The sequence below is a fragment of the Schistocerca cancellata genome, chromosome 2 (assembly GCF_023864275.1).
Source record: "Schistocerca cancellata isolate TAMUIC-IGC-003103 chromosome 2, iqSchCanc2.1, whole genome shotgun sequence".
Lineage (NCBI taxonomy): Eukaryota > Metazoa > Arthropoda > Insecta > Orthoptera > Acrididae > Schistocerca > Schistocerca cancellata.
Window position 1 is genome coordinate 318,284,441 of NC_064627.1, and position 12,475 is coordinate 318,296,915.

Sequence of the window (12,475 nt, forward strand, 5' to 3'; positions counted from 1 at the left end):
GTAAGTCGGCGGTACGTCCACCCGGCCTCCCGCATGCCCACTATACGCCCTCGCTCAAAGTCCGTCAACTGCACATACGGTTCACGTCCACGCTGTCGCGGCATGCTACCAGTGTTAAAGACTGCGATGGAGCTCCGTATGCCACGGCAAACTGGCTGACACTGACTGCGGCGGTGCACAAATGCTGCGCAGCTAGCGCCATTCGACGGCCAACACCGCGGTTCCTGGTGTGTCCGCTGTGCCGTGCGTGTGATCATTGCTTGTACAGCCCTCTCGCAGTGTCCGGAGCAAGTATGGTGGGTCTGACACACCGGTGTCAATGTGTTCTTTTTTCCATTTCCAGGAGTGTATATGAAACTGTAAAATTATTTTCTTTTTACAATAAGAGAGCAGAGCTGGCGCGTACAATGTATAAATAAGAACATAAGTCAGCGAAGCAATTTTCATTAAATAACGTTTCAAGAGAAAAAGTCGGATTTAACGAAGGAGAAAAATACAGTACTTTATGAAAAAAATGGCTCTGAGCACTATGGGGCTTAACATCTGAGGTCAATAGTCCCCAAGACGTAGAACTACTTAAACCTAACTAACCTAAGGACATCTCACACATCCAAGCCGAGGCAGGATTCGAAGCTGCGACCGTAGCAGCAGCGCGATTCCGGACTGAAGCGCCTAGAACCGCTCGATCACAACGGCCGGCAGTACTTTATGAGGTTATTAGTTCAGTAAGGGGAAAAATGCGTAAGGTAAACAGGTTACATTTATTACTTTATAGCTATTGTTTGAGGTGTTTACATGTATATACTTTCCCTAGCAAATAAACGTCGATGTTTTGGGATGTTCCTTCACTCCTCAGCACTTTAACAAACAAAACGTTACGAACTGACATAAAAGTTTTCTTGGTATGGTACAGCGTCATAATGTATAAAACTACTGCTGCAGGAGAATAATCAACGTTTCGGCCACGGTTGCAGCGGCCTTCTTCTGGGTCTACTCATTTTTTCTCCAGCAGCAGTAGTTTTATACATTATGACGTGGGACGACACTCAAAAAACTTTTATGTCGACAGACTCTGGCCGCGGAAGCCTACGCAATTAAAACGTTATGAAGTTTGCTTTGGCCATTAATAAATGTTGTCTTTGTTAGTTCCTCAGTTGCGAAACTATGCTCTGACTTGACGTACGCCGGCCGCGGTGGTCTCGCGGTTCTAGCCGCGCAGTCCGGAACCGCGCGACTGCTACGGTCGCAGGTTCGAATCCTGCCTCGGGCATGGATGTGTGTGATGTCCTTAGGTTAGTTAGGTTTAAGTAGTTCTAAGTTCTAGGGGACTGATGACCACAGCTGTTAAGTCCCATAGCGCTCAGAGCCATTTTTTTGACTTGACGTACAGTGTAAATGCACGCTGACGTGGCGGTGGCGTTACGTATGACCATTTATTTTTGCTCTTCGAAGCTAAGAAACGCCTTTTTTCTAATTAACAAGCTCGAATTTTAAGACGTTTACAAAACGCCTATACTATACCCAAAGCAACTACGAAGCGAATCTGCCTGTACTAGCGATATAATGACAGTAAAAATTTACAATACTCTTTGTGGAGCAATCTGCACCGTATCGAGATCACGTGATCACGGTGACAACGTAAGTTGACAACACAAGATTAGTTCTGTACATCTGAATGCTCGCTCCAAAGATATATCTACTATATGGATATCAAGAGAAAATTATTATTAGGTTCAAACACATCTTTAGCTTGTTTTGTCATGCTCAGAGGCACTGCTGACTTTCCATTGTTTCATTCCGTGAGCACGGACGTATTTAAACAAATCGGACGCCTTGCCACAAAACTTTACTGTTTTATAAGCTGTTTGTACTTGCCTATATGTAATTCATTTTACGAAAGGGTGTCCGCATTTTAGATTACGGTGGAACTATGACAAAATGAAACCTAACAAATGTTTGACAAGAAACCCGCAATGCAATACTGCAAACCGCAAGAAACAATATGGCCGACGAACAGATGAGCAGATCCGGCGGACGAAGGGCAGTGCGGCGGGCGGAAGGCAGTATCATCGACACGAGATAAGAGTCACTCATTAACTACTCTGATATCCGTGTAAAATTTATTCTGTACGAGTGCTTTTCTTTCGATGTCGATAAGTATCGAGAGAATGATTCGATTCTAAAATAATCACTATCGGACCAAAAATATCGAGTACTTACTTGTATTTGATCGTATCGGATCATTCTTACAGTAAAGTGAGGGTAAGACTCGCTGGCACGTGTCCAGGCGAGTGCCCGGCCAGCTGCAGGCAGGCTGGCGGTGCGCACGTGTTGGTCGCAGCGCCCGGCCCGCGGCGTATCGGTTTTGGGCGTCGTGGCCGCGCCATGCCGCCGTGATGGGCAAACTTGGCGACACGTAGCCAATACACACGGCAAGGCGGCCGCCGCCGCACCGCGCAAGACGGACGTGATGCGACTCAGACACGGGCCGCCGGCGGGGAAGTCTGTGACTTCCTCAGGCGACTCGTCAGTAACGCAGCCATCAGGGGCACGTTCACACACGCTGGTAGTCGTTATTTTCCTTGCTCGTTATTCGTGCCTCTGCTGATAATCAAACTACTGTCCCCTACCGTCGTAGCATCACTGCCACGTATAACTGAGACCGGGGTTCGATTCCAGCCGTGGGCAGGGTGAAGTTTTAAATGTACTATTAATGAATGTGTGCGTACTTTCACATCCAAGACTCATATATTTTCTTGCTATTTCAAATTAAATAATGAGTTGTATGTAATTTTTCATATAATACGTGGCCAAGAAGCCAAGTGCTACTTTATTAAAACAATATTTTCAAAAGGAAAAACATAAAACCCAATTTTAGCAAAGTTAAACACAGTACTTCGATAGCAACATTTTAATGTCAATACCCATCCGTAGTAGCTCAGGGGATCAGATCATTCCCATCTAACCCCCCCCCCCCCCCAAATCCCTCCTCATTGTCATTCGCAGATAGTAAGCGGTAACATGACCGAAAGAACAGACACCCTATCCATATAAGTATACGTTCTTGATATGTGTTATTTTTACTGGACGATCTGATGTTTTACCTATCGTACTGGAAATGTTGGCTCACGGAATGTCAGAGCTGTCCAAGGTCAGTTCGACCTCACAGCTTCAGTACTACCCCTGCTTCTCACCTCTCTTTGCATTCGGTAAATACTCTATGACAGAGAACAGATTTAGCCTTAGCCGAAGAGAAAAAAAAAACTTTGAACATAGCTGCTAAGGTTCAGTGACTGTGTCAAAATTATATTGTAACAAATAAGCCCTCGTTTCAAAATTGACCTGGTTTCGACGCTACTATGAGCGTCGTCTTCAGAATTAGACTAACTGTACTAAAAAATTAGGTATATAGTACATTAATAAAATTAAAGTTTGTACTGACTCGAAAAGATGCGGTACTTATAAGTCACATATTAAAAAAGATCTCAGGCGGAAAGGCGACGTCATGAACACTTGTCAGATGGCGAGCCGCTAAGGGCTGCTCGTACTGTGGACAAGGGTTGCTACAAGACTGACAAGGGAACCTCCCTATCGCACCCCCTTCAGATTTAGTTATAATTTGGCACAGTGGATAGGCCTTGAAAAACTGAACACAGATCAATCGAGAAAACAGGAAGAAGTTGTGTGAAACTATGAAAAAACAAGCGAAATATACAAACTGAGTAGTCCGTGGGTAACACAGGCAACATCAAGGATAACGTGAGCAAAAGAGCGCCGTGGTCTCGTGGTTAGCGTGAGCAGCTGCGGAGCGAGAGGTCCTTGGTTCAACTCCTCCCTCTAGCAAAAAGTTTACCTATTTTATTTTTGCAAAGTTATGATATGTCCGTCCGTTCATTGACGTCTCTGTACACTGTAATAAGTTTAGTGTCTGTGTTTTGCGACCGCACCGCAAATCCGTGCGATTAGTAGACGAAAGGACGTGCCTCTCCAATGGGAACCGAAAACATTTGATCCAGGAAAACACGTCTGATATATTCTATACGACACTGGTGACGGCATGTGCGTCACATGACAGGAATATGTTGTCGACCCACCTAACTTGCACACTTGAATAGGTAAAAAGATTCTTCTACCTTGCCCGATTTAGGTTTTCTTGTGGATGTGACAATCACTCGCAAAAAAAGTGATGAAAACATAGGAGTGTGTCACATAAACTGCAACAAATGAATGCAACAGTTTCACAGTCGCACAGTTTTCTCTGTGCTCTGTCAAAACATATGTTTTTAACGTTTTCAAATTTTTCCGTGTGTAGACCGTCAAATCGTGCATAAGTCCAAGCAAATCTGAATATGTCCTGGAATTTTGGAGAGCGAAGTTGATTATGTGTGAGTGCCTCAACTCTGATAATCGTCTGAAAATAAAAATATAACTTTTCACTCGAGGGAAGATTTGAACCAGTGACCTCTCGTTCCGCAGCTGCTCACGCTAACCATGGGACCACGGCGCTCCCGAGCTCAGATTCTCCTAAATGTTGCCTTTGTTACTCATGGACTACTCAGTTTGTATATTTTGCTTATTTTTTCATAGTTCCACACAACTTCTTCCTGTTTTCTCGATTGATCTGTGTTCAGTTTTTCAAGGCCTATCCACTGTGCCAACTTATAACTAAGTCTGAGGGGGGTGCGATGGGGAGGTTCCCTTGTGAGGCGCCCACTTTAGAAAGTGTGGGCAAGTAAACATGGTGTTGCTCCGAGCGCCATCTAGTAGCCACAGGAACAACTAGGCTACTGTACATTCAAAATTGGACACATGAAGTTGTGATGCAGCTGATTCAGGCATAACGTAAGCATTAATAATAACAGGATGAAGTTACATATTTATCTGCTTTAAATAGAGATACATTTTGTAACGTAAAAACATTAGTTATGTCATACAAAAAAACAGCAAAGATGTGACAGGAAAACAACATTTCGGTAAACTGCATGAGGAAATCTGAATCAAAGATCAAGCAATGGCTTTACACAGTCAAAAAAGTTTTTATTTCGCAGCTGCAGCTGTTCGTTGAGAATGAGGCCATCATGACGAGTGAGATGTTTGAAAACCTCCAATTCCTCTAAGACATCTAACCTACGCCCCTTCTTTTCGGTATGCAGAATATTGTTATCGCCTATGGCTTTAGGCACGTGTCCAGTAATTAAGAGAAGATCGGCAAAGGATGAATTTAGGCGACTGGTGCCGTTCTTTCGCAAAAGATGATCTTTATATCTGACGGTGACAGCACGTCCGGTTTCCCCTTATATAATAGGAGGAGCAGGTATCGCAGATGATCTTATAAACGCCAGAACTTTCTGTAGGGGAGCGAATGGATTTCAAATTATGAATGAAATTTCTCTTCAGATTATTATTAGTAGAGAAGGTAACATTGCAGTTGTATTTGTTGCGAAGCATGCGCTGAATCTGATAGGAAATGGGTCCTATTAAAGGAACAGAAAAACGTTTTTTTGGGTTAATTTCAGTGCATGAGGTGTTGAGCGTGGTAGTTCTTGCAGTTTTCAAAAAAAATGGCTCTGAGCACTATGGGACTTAACATCTTAGGTCATCAGTCCCCTAGAACATAGAACTACTTAAACCTAACTAACCTAAGGACATCACACAACACCCAGCCATCATGAGGCAGAGAAAATCCCTGACCCCGCCGGGAATCGAACCCATGAACCCGGGCGTGGGAAGCGAGAACGCTACCGCACGACCACGAGATGCGGGCTTGCAGTTTTCTTTTTTTAGGATATCGTCCACTATGTTAGGCGTATATTTATTATTGGCTGCTATGGTTTTAAGTAAATTAATATCCTCATTAAACTTTTCTGTTGAAAGTGGTATGGAGGTGGCTCGGTGGACGGCAGAGTGAAAAAAGGCCATTTTTTGAGACTGTGGATGAAAAGAGGAAGCAGGCACGCTTTTGGTTAGTGTACGTTTCTTTTCGAAAAATATTGAAAGTGATGTTATTGTCTTTTATTGTAAGCGTCAAGTCTACATAATTTAATTGGCGGTTATCGTTTTCGAGTTCAATAGTGAAAGAATTTTTTTCATGGAGGTCGTTAAAAAGCTTAAATATATGATCAATTCTATCGGCGGGTCCGTTATAGATGACCAGAATATCATCAACGTATCTTGTGTAAGAAAGGATACCTAGTGAAGCGGCTGAGATATGGTTAAGCAGCTTTTTTTCCAAGGAATTGATAAAGATGTCGGCGAGGATGCCGGCTAAAGGGTTGCCCATAGCGAGCCCATCAGACTGCTGGTACAGTTGTCCGTTGAATTCAAAGTAGTTGTACTTGACAACGACATTAATGAGATTCATAAAATCAGTAATCTGTTCATCTGATAGATCTTTTTTAAATTGACGTAAGTTTTCTTCCAGAATGATGAGCGTCTCATGTACCGGGACATTGGTATAAAGATTTTTAATATCTAAGGAAAAAAGCTTGGTGTCTGAACTGAATACTAAGTTTTTAATATTTTGGACCAAAACGTGGCTGTTAGGAACGGAATAATTATTTTCGAAAACGAAGAATTTTTTCAAAGTTTCGTGTAGAAATCGGGCCAAATCGTGATATGCGCTATTCATGCTATTGGAGATTGGACGTATTGGATGATTAGGTTTATGAATTTTGAACTGGGACCGACGTTTAGGGGGCTGAGGGTTCATATTGATGAGTAGTTTCTTTTGGAAAGGTTTTATAAGAAATTTTGCATTGTTAATGGCTGACCTTACTTCTTTCTGTAATTTAGGAGTCGGATCATATTGCAGCTCCGATATGTCGTTTTCACTTAAGAAATTTTCAGTTTTAGAAATATACTCAGAAATACAAGCAATGACTAGACAACAACCTTTATCGGATTTAGTTATTAAAGCATTTGCTGTTTTAAGTTTATTATTAATGGAAGTTACGAAAATTCTGTCGTTATGCGTAGCATTAGAGAAAGTAGCTGCATTTTTCTCTAGCATGCGGGTTACATCATACGCAATTCTGGCTTGAGAAGCATTATCTATTTTATTATAATCGAGACCGATTTTTAAATCAACAAGCATATTTTCTCTTACATTTCTGTCTGAGAGTTTAGGCCTGACATTGTATTTTAGTCCTTTTCCTAACAGGACTTTTTCATTCTCAGTAAAGACGATGTTGGTTTTATTTAAAATTCTTTCATGAAAGACGTGACTGCTTTTTTGAAATGTATTCTGAGGGCATTTTTCATTAGGAAGCAGACAAAAAAGATTACTGAGCTTCTTCTCGTGTTTCTGCATTATACCTATTTTACAAATCTCTAGATGTTCGTTAATTTGCGTCCACATGTCGTCAATATTAAAATTATAGTTAACACCATAAGTGTCTGTGATATTTAAGTACAAATGGTATGCTTCTTCGTTAAGATGGCCTTTTTTAGCGTACAGCTCTTTTATCCTATTACAAATAATATTCTTAATGATAGGTCTAAAGGACTTTGGATTTTTTTTTTTACATACAGAAAAATTGATGTAGGCTTTTGTATAAGTCGGGACAAGTCCCCGTTTTTCACACTGCTTGATAAAATAGAGAGCCATACTACAATTTAGAGTTTTCTTTTTTAATTCTTTATATTTAGAAGCAGCCTTAGATACCTGGGCAACGGCCTTGCCACAGTGGATACACCGGTTCCCGTGAGATCACCGAAGTTAAGCACTGTCGGGCGTGGCCGGCACTTGGATGGGTGACCATCCAGCCGCCATGCGCTGTTGCCATTTTTCGGGGTGCACTCAGCCTCGTGATGCCAATTGAGGAGCTACTTGACCGACTAGTAGCGGCTCCGGTCAAAGAAAACCATCATAACGACCGGGAGAGCGGTGTGCTAACCACACGCCCCTCCTATCCGCATCCTCATCTGAGGATGATACGGCGGTTGGATGGTCCCGATGGGCCACTAGTGGCCTGAAGACGGAGTGCTTAGATACCTGGGCAGGTAAGAAACGTAAAACTCTGAACATAGCTGCTGAGGTTCAGTGACCGTGTCAGAATTATATTGTAACAAATAAGCCCTCGCATTTCATTATGAACCGCAACATCAGAAATGCCTCTCTGGTACCTATACTTTTCCGAAAGGAAAACTGATCGTCATCTAACTGATCCTCAGTTTTCTATTTCATTCTTCTGTATATTATCACTGTCAGTTGCTTGGATGCATGACATGTCAAGGTGTTCTGCAGTAGCTCTCGCACTTATCTGCTATTGCTATTGTCCCCCTTACTGAGGCCTTCAGTGTACTCTTTCTACCTGTTTTCTCTCTCCTCTGTATTTAACACTGGAATTCACATTGCGCACTTAATGTTCCTACCCCTGCTTTTAATTTTACAAAAGGTTATTTTGACTTTTCTATAAGCTAAATCAGTCCTTCCATGAATCATTTCTTACTCTATTTGTGCAAATACTTTTTGCAGGCAATTCACGTTCGCTGTCCTGCACTTCCTGTTTTGTTCATTCCTAAATGATTTATACTGTTGTGTTCCTCTCGCAGAAAATCTTTTTAACTTCTTTGTCGATGAGTATAACAGTTCTCCGTTACCGAAGGTAGCTTCGCAATTACCTTCCTTCTACCTATACTTGTCAGTCTAGTATCCATGGTTGTCCTTTACAGAGGTATCCACTCCTCTTCAACTGAACTGCCTACACTGCAGTTCCTTATCACAATATTCACATCCTTAGACAACTTCAAACGAATCTCATCATCATTCCTCATTATTTCAGTATACCACTTTTTTCCACACTAGTCATTCCGGACTATTCTCTGAAGCTGCAGTCTGCTCTTCATCAATACTAAGTAGTTGTCTATATCTGCTATTGGGAACGCCTGACAAACCAGTACCTGATTTCGGATTCGCTGTCAGACCATGATTTAATCCAGCTGGAATCTTCCTGTGTCACTGTGTCTTTTACAAGTAAATATCCTCCTCGTGACATTCCAGAACACAGTGTATGTTAATACAAGTACTATCCGAAATCTGCAGAACTAAAGTAGTCTTTCTCCTCTCTCGTTCGAACTGCCTACATCGTCCTTCTTCTGTCCTATTTTCTACAACCACATTCCAAACCCCATGCTTATTCGCGTGAATACAGCGAATATTAAATAAAAACATGGTAATTTTTGAAGAGAATTAGTTTAAAGCATTGAGCAGACATAACAGTAGCTAAAAATATCTGAAAAAACAACGTGAAAATCATAAACATGTAAAACTAGGGAAGGCTGGCTCTGAGCACTATGGGACTTAACATCTATGGTCACCAGTTCCCTAGAACTTAGAACTACTTACACCTAACTAACCTAAGGACATAACACAACACCCAGTCATCACGAGGCAGAGAAAATCCCTGACCCCGCCGGGTAATCGAACCCGGGAACCCGGGCGTGGGAAGTGAGAAAACTAGGGAAGACTTCCACATTTAAAAGAGGCGTACAATAGAGTGACAGGATATAATTCAACTTATTCTGTGCTTTTATCGTTCGGTTACTGTAACAAGATCATATTTACGCCTCTATACACCCACAGACTCAAAAGGCGAGATGACTCCGGACGACGGGGTGTGAGCGATTGTCGTATAGCTAAGATGTGGACCGATCGCAGAAGTAATGTCGTGAAAAATTATTCATACGCGTCAAGATTGAAGTTGTTACTCATGCAGGTCTCCATAATAGAGTTGCTTGTCTTCGAAAAATATAACGGCTGCAGTTTTCCCTTGCTTCCAGACGTTCACAGTACCCAGGAGCAAGGAAGACCATGACGTCCAACGTTTCAAGGTCAAACATCCACACTGGTGCCCCTGCAACAACTGAAAAGCTCAAGCCGCCCCTTTTCAGTAAAGATAAGCACATGTTTGTCTGGCCCCTCGCCAGATACTCCTCCGATCTGGTTGAACATGTCGTATCGTAGAGACATGCAAACTACCCCATCTGGGACAGACCCATGGCTTGTGGGATGGATGTCAAGACTGAAGTTAAGACGCATAAGAGCAATGGTGATTTGTCTCAGTGACCGACCTTGATGGAATATGACAACAGTAGCACATAATGGATGTGGGAATGCTTTGCTGATGCCTGGGACTTGCATCTTGTGTGACGCTCAACAGTAATACTGACGTCAGAAAGCGCCGCTTGTTTTGAGGGTGCGGGTTGCTCTGGCCGTCGGTGACAAACGGAATGCGCTGGTGAGAGTAACATATTACCGAAGTTCATAAATACCAACTGTTATCATGTTCCCGATCTGCAGAAATAGAAAAATGAAAGCTAAATAGCGAGCTAGCTCCATAGAGAAGAAGGTGTGTATCAACCACCATCAACACTGCAATAGTCTACATGAAATTGGCTCCCACCACTAATATCCTTCTCTAGTCTCCCTCGTTTTCCAGTAGAAGTAGTTCTGGATTGCTCATTACGTATCCTAGCAGCCTGTGGCTATATATGGTTACGCTTTTCGGCATTTCCATCGAGAAACTGTTTATTTAATAACTTATCTGACCAAATTTTATTTATTTGAGGAGCAACTTAGTAAATAGTTTTTTTCTCTGTCTTTCCGAGGGTTAATGTTCATTCCATGGATTTTTGTGGTACAAAAGTACAGCCACAGCCAATCATTTGTTGCCTCCGCGAACCGTTTTACGCCGTAAATTTTCTGTTCAGTACCCCGATCCTTAAGAACTGATTTCCGACGACCGAGAGAGTTTCCAGTTACAACGTTATAGCACTATCAGATCGATGTTCTAGGAAGAGTGCTATCAAACCGTCTTACTGGAAGTTATAACAGCTTTCCCACAATTTAGCCTAGTAGTAGGTTGTTCTAACGATCAGTCTGATACAAAAACGAAATATATAAATGTGCTGTGGCACAGCCGTCTTAGGAGGTTCACAACCGTTTTTATTTCTCTTTGTACTTATGCTAGTAACGAGTTTAGATCGCGCTTTGTTGGTGTATTAAACGACGAGGACTTCAGGTGCACTACTGCACACATCGAGAAAGTCATCGACTGTAAGCTTCGAAACACATTAAAAAATATACATACTGGTCAATGTCCTCAGAATTTAATAAAAAAATAGCTGTCTCAAAGCACCTGTTTCTGACAAAAGGACTTCGGGAGGTTTTTCTTGGTTCTAAGTCGGGACACGAAAAAATTGCGATAATTCTTTAAATTGTACACACTCATCTCGACACCAATACTTTGCTTTGCAACTGATGATTATTCTTGTATCACTACTGACGCTAGTAATGATCTATTACATGTTTTATTTACACAAAATTTTGGAAATGTGTCTCACTTTCGACACTTTGAACAATTTAGCGAGCGAGCACCAAAGGGCGAATAGTTCAACGAGCGTTGTACGTGTGAGCGGAAACTTGGCAGTATTTTGATAAACTACACAATAAGAAATGAACTGAAAAATCTGTTTCAAAAATCTGAAGTCGTTTAGGGAAGAACCTCATACGTGGAAATGCATTTCAGAGAACACTCCACCACAATAGCAAGATATGGCAGGTGAAAGAGATGGAATGAGGCTTTATTTGGCAACAGCTTTACCACCACAGCAGCTGACCTATTAGAGTTTGTATTACTCTATTTAAAACTTGTAAATTTATATGGATTTCAGAAAGAGAGATGGAGCCATCGGAGCGGCCAGAGAATATCTGCTCGAATCCATTCATCAGTTAAGTATCGATATCTTCGAAGTTGCTCATTGCACATGCCTTGCCTGAAAGACGGGAAATTTACACATTTCGTGAGTCAGGTAACAAATACTCTGATAAGACACTTGGCCATTAATGTTCATTTATGCCTATGTATTAACCGTTGCACAAAGTAAATGTTTCCCTTTTTAACTTGTACTTAAAGTAACTTTTCAACTTGTACCGATTTAAAGTAGAATTTAATAAAATTTTCATGGATCAGTATTTAATGACTAGTGAGAATTTTCATTCTCACTAGGCGAATAATGACAGTCAAAAACCATAGAAAGTGTTTCAGATTCGTTCATTTCCTTCCGTTTCCAGAATAGACCAGTCGCTTAAAGCAGAAGTAACTTGAAAAGGAAAATCTTAACTGTTTGAAATGACAAGATACACTCAAAATGCTAAATAAACAAATGGTACCTGCAGACAATCAAGTTCGATACATTGACTACTGGTGTAAACACCTAAATAGACGAAGTACTACCTTGTATCCGAGAATTCTTTCACAGCCCATCCCTGTCCAAATATTGAGTATATGATAATGAAAAGAAACAGGAACCACAGGAAATTTATTGTTCCCCGTCTAGACCAGTATACTGCACACTCGACCGAAATCATCAACATTCCATTAGAACTACTGATAGCCATGGGAGAGCCAGCCATGACAAAACTCTACCATCTGGTGAGCAAGATGTGTGAGGCACATGAAATACCCTCAGACTT

The 12,475-nt window shown here is 41.7% G+C and overlaps 1 pseudogene; it reads left to right on the forward strand.

Annotated features, from left to right (window-relative positions):
- The first annotated feature begins 7,666 nt into the window (after positions 1-7,666).
- On the forward strand, positions 7,667-7,783 carry LOC126163468 (5S ribosomal RNA; annotated as a pseudogene).
- The last annotated feature ends 4,692 nt before the right edge of the window (positions 7,784-12,475 follow it).